The sequence below is a fragment of the Sceloporus occidentalis genome, unplaced genomic scaffold, assembly GCF_023333645.1.
Source record: "Sceloporus occidentalis isolate IW3139 unplaced genomic scaffold, rSceOcc1.0.p SCAF_6, whole genome shotgun sequence".
NCBI lineage: Eukaryota > Metazoa > Chordata > Lepidosauria > Squamata > Phrynosomatidae > Sceloporus > Sceloporus occidentalis.
The window spans coordinates 115,017,555-115,026,409 of NW_028316986.1; the positions used below are offsets into that span (position 1 = coordinate 115,017,555).

At 38.0% G+C, this 8,855-nt stretch overlaps 1 pseudogene; it reads right to left on the minus strand.

Moving 5' to 3' along the window:
- Positions 1–6,834, minus strand: part of LOC149311288 (uncharacterized) — a 50,689-nt pseudogene extending 43,855 nt beyond the window's left edge.
- Positions 6,835–8,855: the final 2,021 nt, after the last annotated feature.

The window sequence follows — 8,855 nt, forward strand, 5'->3', positions numbered from 1 at the left end:
AGATGCCATCTTTAGTCACTGCAGTAGTCGGAGACATAGAGAAACATATTTGGGTGTCATCAGCATACTGATAACACCATGCCCCATGTCTCCGGATGATCCCACCCAGCAGCTTCATGTAAATGTTAAACAACATTGGGGACAGAATAGCACCCTGAGGAACGCCCGGCTTGAGCTCCCTCCTGGATGAATAACTGTCCCCCAAGTGACACCATCTGGAACCTGCCCGAGAGGTAGGACTGGAACCACTGTAAAGCAATACCCCCAATTCCCAACTCTCTCAGGCATTCCAGAAGGATACCATGGTCAATGGTATCGAAGGCCTCTGAGAGGTCCAAGAGCACCAACAGGGTCACACTTCCCCTGTTGATGCCCAGCCGGAGATCATCAACTAAGGCAACTATGGCAGTCTCAACTCCGTATCCTGGCCTGAAGCCGGTTTGTATTGGCTGTGTCTTCCACACAAGTTTGAGGAGAGAGTATTATTTCACTTTTCACCAGTGAAAACAGTTGGGCTAGCACTCTGCCACAAGAATGCCTTTGTGGTCCTGATGTGAATGTAAGAGCACACTGGATTATTTTGTAAATTATAAAGGCTAGTTAGAAGCCAGTGTATCAATGGTGAAGAGTTGTAAAATGTCTCATTTTAAATTGTCAGGACTGATGCCTGGAAAATGTTCTGAGAAAGAAGGACAAATTATCCAGTTGTCTATATGAGAAAGAGAGATCAGGGAAGGAAGAGAGACAAAAATGGGATAGGAAGGTGGTGGCATATAACATCTGGTTACAAAAATGATTTATGTCTAACTCAAATATCTAAACTGTCTTTCTTTCAGTGTACATTTTAACACACCTGTGGACCTATTAAGTGTTGACTGCATCCATTGTGACCTTTGGTAGTTTCCCAGTGAATATCTTACCCTAAGCTTGTTACCAGCATGACAGTTCTAAGATTTGTGCATTTAGATGGTGTTTAGAGCTTTGCATGAGTTGATGCTACTGAAAAGAGAACTATGTGCCTCTTTTTCATATGGTAATATATTAATTTGGCTCCAGCTCTGGCTGCCACAATTATTTATGGCAGGAAGTTTATGATAATGGAAGCTCCAGATGCTTACAAATGGACTAGCATTTATATGGTGGTCTTGGAGAACCAGTAAGCATTTGCAATGCGGTTTTTCAATATTAGAGTTATGATGCAATGCAGTTATGTAGAGTTTATGCTTCTGGGTATTGCTGAAACTCCAAACTGCTCTGGAACCGGGGTATATACTGTTACTGTATGGTTGGCAGCAACAATATATACTGCAAAGAGCTGACTGTATATGACACAGTCTATAGCATGTGGTAAAATCAAGAACCAACATATTGATTGTCAATTTATCTGAAGTGATTGAAATATTGGAATTCAGTTCTACAAAGATACAGTTAAACAAGACATTTAAGATGTGACCAGACCCAGGAACTGGGAATTTAGCAAAATCAACTAATTAAGCTTTCTTTTATCTTTTGACAATGTTCTTACAGCTCCAATCTAGACATGTTAATCTTTGTTAGATCTCTTTGGGTTCAATCAGATTTTATGCAAGGCTTGAGATCTAATAGTACAATCCTAGACATAACAAAAGTAAATCAGGCATCATTCTCATTGGTCCAAAACACACTGTAGGAATAATCCAGTTTGAGAACAGTTTAACACCTCTGGCTCAACACAAGGAAATATTGGGAACTGAACTTTTGTGAGACATTTCACCTTCTCTGTCAGTGGTATCAAACTGCATTATTTCTGCAGTGTTTTTTGGACCGTTGGTTTCAATGAGGCTTCATTCCAGGTATCTAGACATTACAGCACACTGGGTAAGTGTACAGAACTAACACCAAGGGTGAATGGGGTAAGATTGCATGATCAATGTTTCAAAATGAAGTCTCCTTTGGCCCAGTGAACCATATTTCATATTTAGCCAGTGGAGATAGTTTAGCAATATTTGTTGTTTTTAGCCATAAACATGTAATGCACAATTATTTAGATCATTTTACTTGGAAGGATTGTTTGGGATGCTGTTTCTAATACTGCTATTATTACACGAACAATTTGCAGTTGTTTCAGTGACAAATGTAACTCAGGAGTGGAGAAAGAAAGGGAGAACAAATGAACAATCCCTTTAGAATAAGTCAGTTTTATGAATCTGGAAAATAACAAGTAATCATTGCTTGTTATACTTTTTTGACAGATTAAGTATTAAAAAAATCAATTACTATGAAACTAGCATCCAGATTAATGTTGAAAATAAACCTGCTTCTTTGGGTACCTTCTAAAAAGAGCATTGATTTTTTATTGTCGAAGGGAGGCTAGCTATATTAAATTTCTTTTATTGATTTTTTTCCTTAAGCCCTATATTCAATGCATGTGAGATACAATGCAATTTCTTATAGGGAAGCAATGCCCAGTCCCAGACTTGTGAATTAATTTTACATGAGTGAGAACAGTGCTTAGTAATTTGCTGAGTATTTCAGAGCAAAGCTAGTAATTTTCCCCTTTATTATTTATAAATATCAAGAGGTCCAGAATTGGTCAGGCTGGTGTGGGTTTAAATGAGAGGGCCTTGCAGTAATTTCTAATAGCATGACACTTCAGCACCTCATGTCTTATTCCTCATGTAGTTTGAATGCCAATGACTCGAAAGAAAATTGGCAATGCACAAGAAAGTAGCCCACGGTTCTTTTCAAACTCTGCAATTCTGAACAATACATTTTATATACACACACGCACACACACTCGCGCATACAGGCATTAAAAATTTAACATAAGACTGCAATTAAAAACCCAAATACTTAATGCTAGGGTTTGAGAACCATACTGTTCTTAGAAAGAAATTACATAAAATGATCTGCATCTAGCTGAAGTTATGAGTGGAATTTTAATGACTCCTGTGTCAGCAAAATGAAAGCAATGTCCTTGTGGTAAGAGAAATGCAAAGGTTTTCCATCAAACAAATTTAAAATACATTAATGCTATGACAAAGGGGTGGTGTTGAGGGGGGAAAGAGAATGAAATGTCTGAGGCACTCTGCCTAATGGTCTGACTTCTTCAATGTTGCTCATATTGTGTAGTGGAATTTAGAAGCTGCTGATATCACTCTCCTTGTCTTATAAATGCTAGCTGTGGAGGACAGCCATTCACAGTTAGCTGCTGGGTTTCTACATATAGCTCAGGCAATGGGTTGTTCAGCAGTTAACTACTAACACGATGCTGCTGAAATGGAATGCCTGGAAGCAGAAAGGCAAAATCTGACATGTGAAGATACTGGAGAGTTGGAGCCAATTTATTCCAGAAAGCAAACATCATACTCCATCTCACTCAAACTGAAGCCAGGCCTTACCATCACTGAAGAGATCTTGGGGGCGAGAGGGCTTAATAAAGATGTCACAGCTATACCTGGGATGGCCTGATTGCTTTGGAGCTGTGATATAATCATTTAACCTGCACAATGGGGCAGTGGGTGGCGGTGTTTCTCTGTGGCTTTCCAAAATGGCAGGCAAAACATTTGCTGCAATGAAAAGAGTCGTCTGTGCAAAAAGGATGAATACATAAAAAATTAAAGGCATTCAATAACATAGGAGTCTTCTTTGGCATCTGAGTGGTATTAATCGAAGAAGGCAGAGAAGATAACCTAGTCATTCCAAGATTTTGAATGGCAGAAAGTGAAGATTTATGATGCACAAAAAATAAAATAAAAAGCTGGCTTTTAAATAGCCAGGCTTAGACAAAAGCTAGGCTGGATAGAATCAGGTGGCACAATTTTAGGTTTAAAATGATGGGAGGAATTTCTTTTTAACATTATGACATTTACAAAGTTCGGCATGTTTATGCTATAGCAAAACCCTGCAAATCCAGATTAGCTGTACAATCTTAAACATGTCCACCAAGGAAAAGCCCCACTGAGTTCAATGAGACTAATTTCTATGTTAATATCCTTCAGAACAGTGAGCTGGGATGTTGTGGGTTTGAATTTGAAAATGTTTGGGGGTTTAATGTGTTGATATTAAGAGAACAAGGAAGCAGGTGTTAGAACAGTGGTGAGAACAGAGTGTTAAAGTGGATGTTGGTGGTAGTATGTGTAAGGAGATCCACGTGAGGCTGGTGATTGAGAGAATGTGAATTGTGAGTCCAGTTTGAGGGTGGAGTTCAGTCAGACTAGGTCTGTGAAGTAAGATAACAATTTGAGAGGGGTTTGGGTTAGACTAGGGTTGGAGTGAGAGAAGGGATATTTAATTTGTGATTGGTAAGGATCTAAATTAGCTTAAGAGGAATATAAGATAGAGACTGTGGTGTTGTAAATATAATAAATATCTATTCTACTTTGGTATGTTTAATTTGGTAAATAAATATTTGTTTTTGTTTTTATTTATACACATTTGACATCAGGATGGTTCCTGCAGTTAGCATTATATAAAGGGAGCAGGAGGAAATCTTTGCACTGGTTATAGTAGTGGAGATCAGAGAAAGCCCTCACACTTATTGAGTGCAATGAGCACCATGGAAATCTTCACATTTGGTGATTAAAGGATAGAAACCTCACCTTTGACCACAATGGTAGGGTTGCCTGAGAGGAATCTTCACAGTTGGTGGCACTGGTGGATTATAAACTGAAATCCCGATATGGGCAACTTCCAAGTGTGGAGAGCACACACTATTCTCTTGGCATTTTCCTTTTAAACATTGAAGAGGGATTATAGGTTGTTTTTAAACCTAATTCTATTTCCAGGGGTCCTAGATGTTCTGAGTTAGAACTTAAGAGTATATTATCTGTCACAGCCCATTTTGTGAAATCCTGGGATTTGTAGTTTAGTGATTTATGTATACATTATCAACCGCTGAACTCAAATGCTGTAGTTCAGGGAAGAAGGGATTTTTAAGTACCTCAGAAAATTCCAGATCACAGGATCCCATGGGAAGGAACTGCGGCAGTCAGAGTTGCCTGAAGTTGCTATAACTGTGTATCATTAAAAGTGATTTTGGTTGCATGCCCCATGCCTGTTTGCTTCTTTGTAAGCCCCAATGAGCACAATGGAATTTATTTCTGAGTAGATGTTAGGGATGTAATTGATCACTAATATCATCTTAAAAGGAAACAATGAATATTTTAGCAGTTTTCTTCCCGCTTTATAAAAGTCTTCAAAATTGCGTTTTTCAAAGACTATTCACAGTTGTGGACTTACTAAAACTGACATATATTTTTCTGCTCAGGAAGCAAGATTTTCTGTGCATAAATACCTTGCTAATTGGTGTGCAAGTGTGTGTGTGGGAGGGTCTGCATGCTGCATGTTCTGGTGTTTGTGTGCATGTGTGTTTAATGATGTATGTTTTAATCTGATTTTATTTATTTAATTGTTTAATGTTTTAGCTTTGCCATCTTGTAAATTTTATTTTTTTAAAAAAAATATTATAAGGAAACCAGGAAAAAGACAGGATAGAAAGAAGACGATAAAGAAGAAAAATCTGCATAGAAGATATTGTTTCCTATACAGAAAATGACTTTCTTGGCAGGAAAAAAGCTACCTGTAAGATATGGACATAATAAATCCAAAGTGTGGTAATTCTCAGTTCAGAATGTTCTTCATGAACATTTAGAATATTTTTTCCATCCTTAGTAGACATTACATGGGATTGTGTGGGCAGCTTCAATATAAATCTTTAATCACATGATCCTGTCACATGATTCTATACAGATTTCAGTCCAATTTAGCAAATTAAATGTACTCTTAGGTAAATGTGTTTGGAATTACAAATATAAATGCTGGTTTCAAATTTTTAAATTAAATGACAATTTCCGTGCAAAATAAATTTGTCAATAAATCTAAAATGTTTTGTAAACTGATACATTTCTTAGACTGTAAACAAGTAAATATGGGCAGTATATTTATTGAGGAATAGTACCATAATTACACATATGGAAACTTTTTAAAATATAAATCTGTCATTTTCTATCATTAAGAGTATAGGCAATTGTAAATAATCACATTAACTCAGTTTAATTGGAAATCTAAGCAATGAGACTGCACTGTTCTTTTGGAAAGTAGAACAGACCAAATATGGAACAGAATGATAGAAATTAATGGTTCAAATTAAAAATGTTGCGTGCTGTTGTAAATCAGGGCATTTAAACTTCTGTATAAATCGTTTGGCTTTGCCAAAAATACTTTCTGTATATTGTCCTTGCATTCTTTTGACAATACATCAGCTCTTCCAAGATGGTTTGATGTCTTCAAGTTGCTCCTATCATATTTTAACCTTCTTTGGTTAAAATAACCCTACAAGGAATTATTTTTGGCTTTGTGGTAAATTTCTTGTATGATTTTGCTTTACACAATGCCAATACTGAATTATTTTTTTTAGTACATTTTAACATCTATTACCACCTCAAACATGAAAGGAATATGTGTATGGAGATTATGACATGGACAAAAAGGATGGGAGAGAAGCAGGATGTTCCCATCCTTGTTTTGCAATTGCACAAAGATTATCACATGATGTCCCACAATGTTGCACTCATCCCATCCTTCTCCCATCAATGAAGTGGAATGGTCCTGTCCCTTTTCATTAATGGGAAATTACTAATAATGAAAAGTGACAGGACCATTCCACTTCATTGATGGGAGAAGGATGGATGAGTGTGACATTGAAGGACGTTGTATGATAATCTTCGCACAATCTCACAATAAGGGTTGGAGTATCCTGCTTCTCTCCCATTCCTTTTCTCCATGTGATAATCTCCAATGACTCCTTACCACACATGCAGACATGCTCATGCAAAGGTGATTGTTGGCTTCCATGTTGACGGGACTGCTGTGAAAGAAGCTATACAAGGTACTGAAACTATTTGGGGAATAGGATTCCGTATGAAGGAATCACCATTAAAATTCAAATGAAAAGATGGAACAGACTGACATGGAAGTCACCAGCCACTATTGCCCTCATGCATTTGAAACACTTCAGGGGGAAGGACTGTCAGGTTTTGCCAGGTTGTGCCAGCCTGTTATCCCTGTGTATGGGCAAAATACCTGATTAGCCCAGGGAACTTTCTTGTATAGAAAAGTCATATGAATATCACTCAAATCTATGGAAGAGAAGAGGCAGAGTCTTGAGGCAGAATTCAGGGACAGATGAAACCTGAATGATAGCTTACTTTACTAATTAAAACTTGTGCAAAGCCTGGAATAAGCTCACTAAATAATAAGTTAAGTTATTTATTCACAATTCTTTTGGTTATTTTCCCTAACTTACTAGTTTGCTCAGTTAATGCTGGATTTAAAAATATGCATTGGTGAATTTGTAATTAGAACTAATTATGGCATTACCTTTCCATGGTGGTGGGATTGCATGTTCCTGTGAGGCAAGAGGCTATGCTGATAGCAGAAGTGTTTTTCCTGAGGAGCCAGACTAAACATATCAGACAGCTACTGGATAGCAAGAGTAGTGTATGTATGAGAGAGAGGTGGGGAGTGCCACTGGAAGAGGATCTCTCAGACACAATGGCACCATAACTAATACTTGTTAGTACTGCACAGAGGAAGGCACAATGAAAATGAAAACCTACGATGAGATAATCCAAAATGAAACAAAGATATAGTTCCAGGAAATGAAATTCTAAGCACTCAGCAAGGTACTGGGATTCAGCAGATGACAACTACACGTAGCATTCTGGATAATGACACAATTGAAGTTAAGCCACAAAGACATTCAGCTATTGACATGGTCAGATGTGAAAGACATTCCTCAAGACAAGCATTCTTCAAGCAACCAAAGATTCAAAGTCTGAAGCTGCACAAAACGTATTATAGGAACATGAAATGTGAAAAGCATGAAACAAGGGAAGCTATACATAATAATACAAGAAAATAATGCATAAATCCTGTAATACTTGTGGTGAGTGAACTAAAGTGGACAGGAACGGGACCTTTTAAGTAAGATAATTTAAGTATTTTACTTAGGAAATGAAAATCTGAGGAGAAATCTGAGAAGAAATCAGGTGGCATTTATAATGAGGAGAAATGAAGCAAAAGCAGTTAAAAGATATAAGGTAAAGTCTGCCAAAAAAACTTCACAGAAAACCCAGCAACATAACCATAATCCAAGTTAATGCTACAACTACAGTGGCAGAAGAAGAACTTGATCATCCACCAAACAGAACTTCTTGTTAAACATAGTTGATTGGAATGAAAAAATAAGAACAGGAACAAAAGATTGTAGAAAAATTTGGCCTAGGGTTAAGCAATGAAGCAGGAGAGCAACTGATTGAATTTTGTGAGCCCAAAAGTGCATTCTTCACAAATGTTTTTCAAGCAACCAAAGATTCAACTGTATACATAGACATCACCTGATGGCTGATATAGAAATCAAATAGACTATATCAGTGACAGTGAACCTTTTAAGAGCCAAGTGCCCAAACTAAAAGGTCTTTTGGCACTGGGTGTTACCCGGTGCCGGGGGCAGGGTCAATCCTTCTTCCTGCCACCCTTCCAGACCTTCAGCTGCCTCTCCAAAGACAGCTGAAGGACCGAAGGGGCGAGCGAGGAAGAAGAGTAACAGGCCTCCTCCTCGTCCCATGCATCCCTGGCCTTCAACTGCCTCCAGAAAGGCATATGGAGGTCGGGAAGGGACGGGAAGGAGGTAGAAGCAGTGCACCTCTCTTCCTCCTCCCCCCGCCATGTGCCAGGCAGAATGGCATTGCGTGCCCTAGGTTCACCATCACAAGACTATATCATTGGTAGAAGATGGTGAAATTCCATTCTTTCTGCAAAAATCATTCTGAATCATTCTGAAGAACATCCCCATAGAATCTGAAGATTTTTTT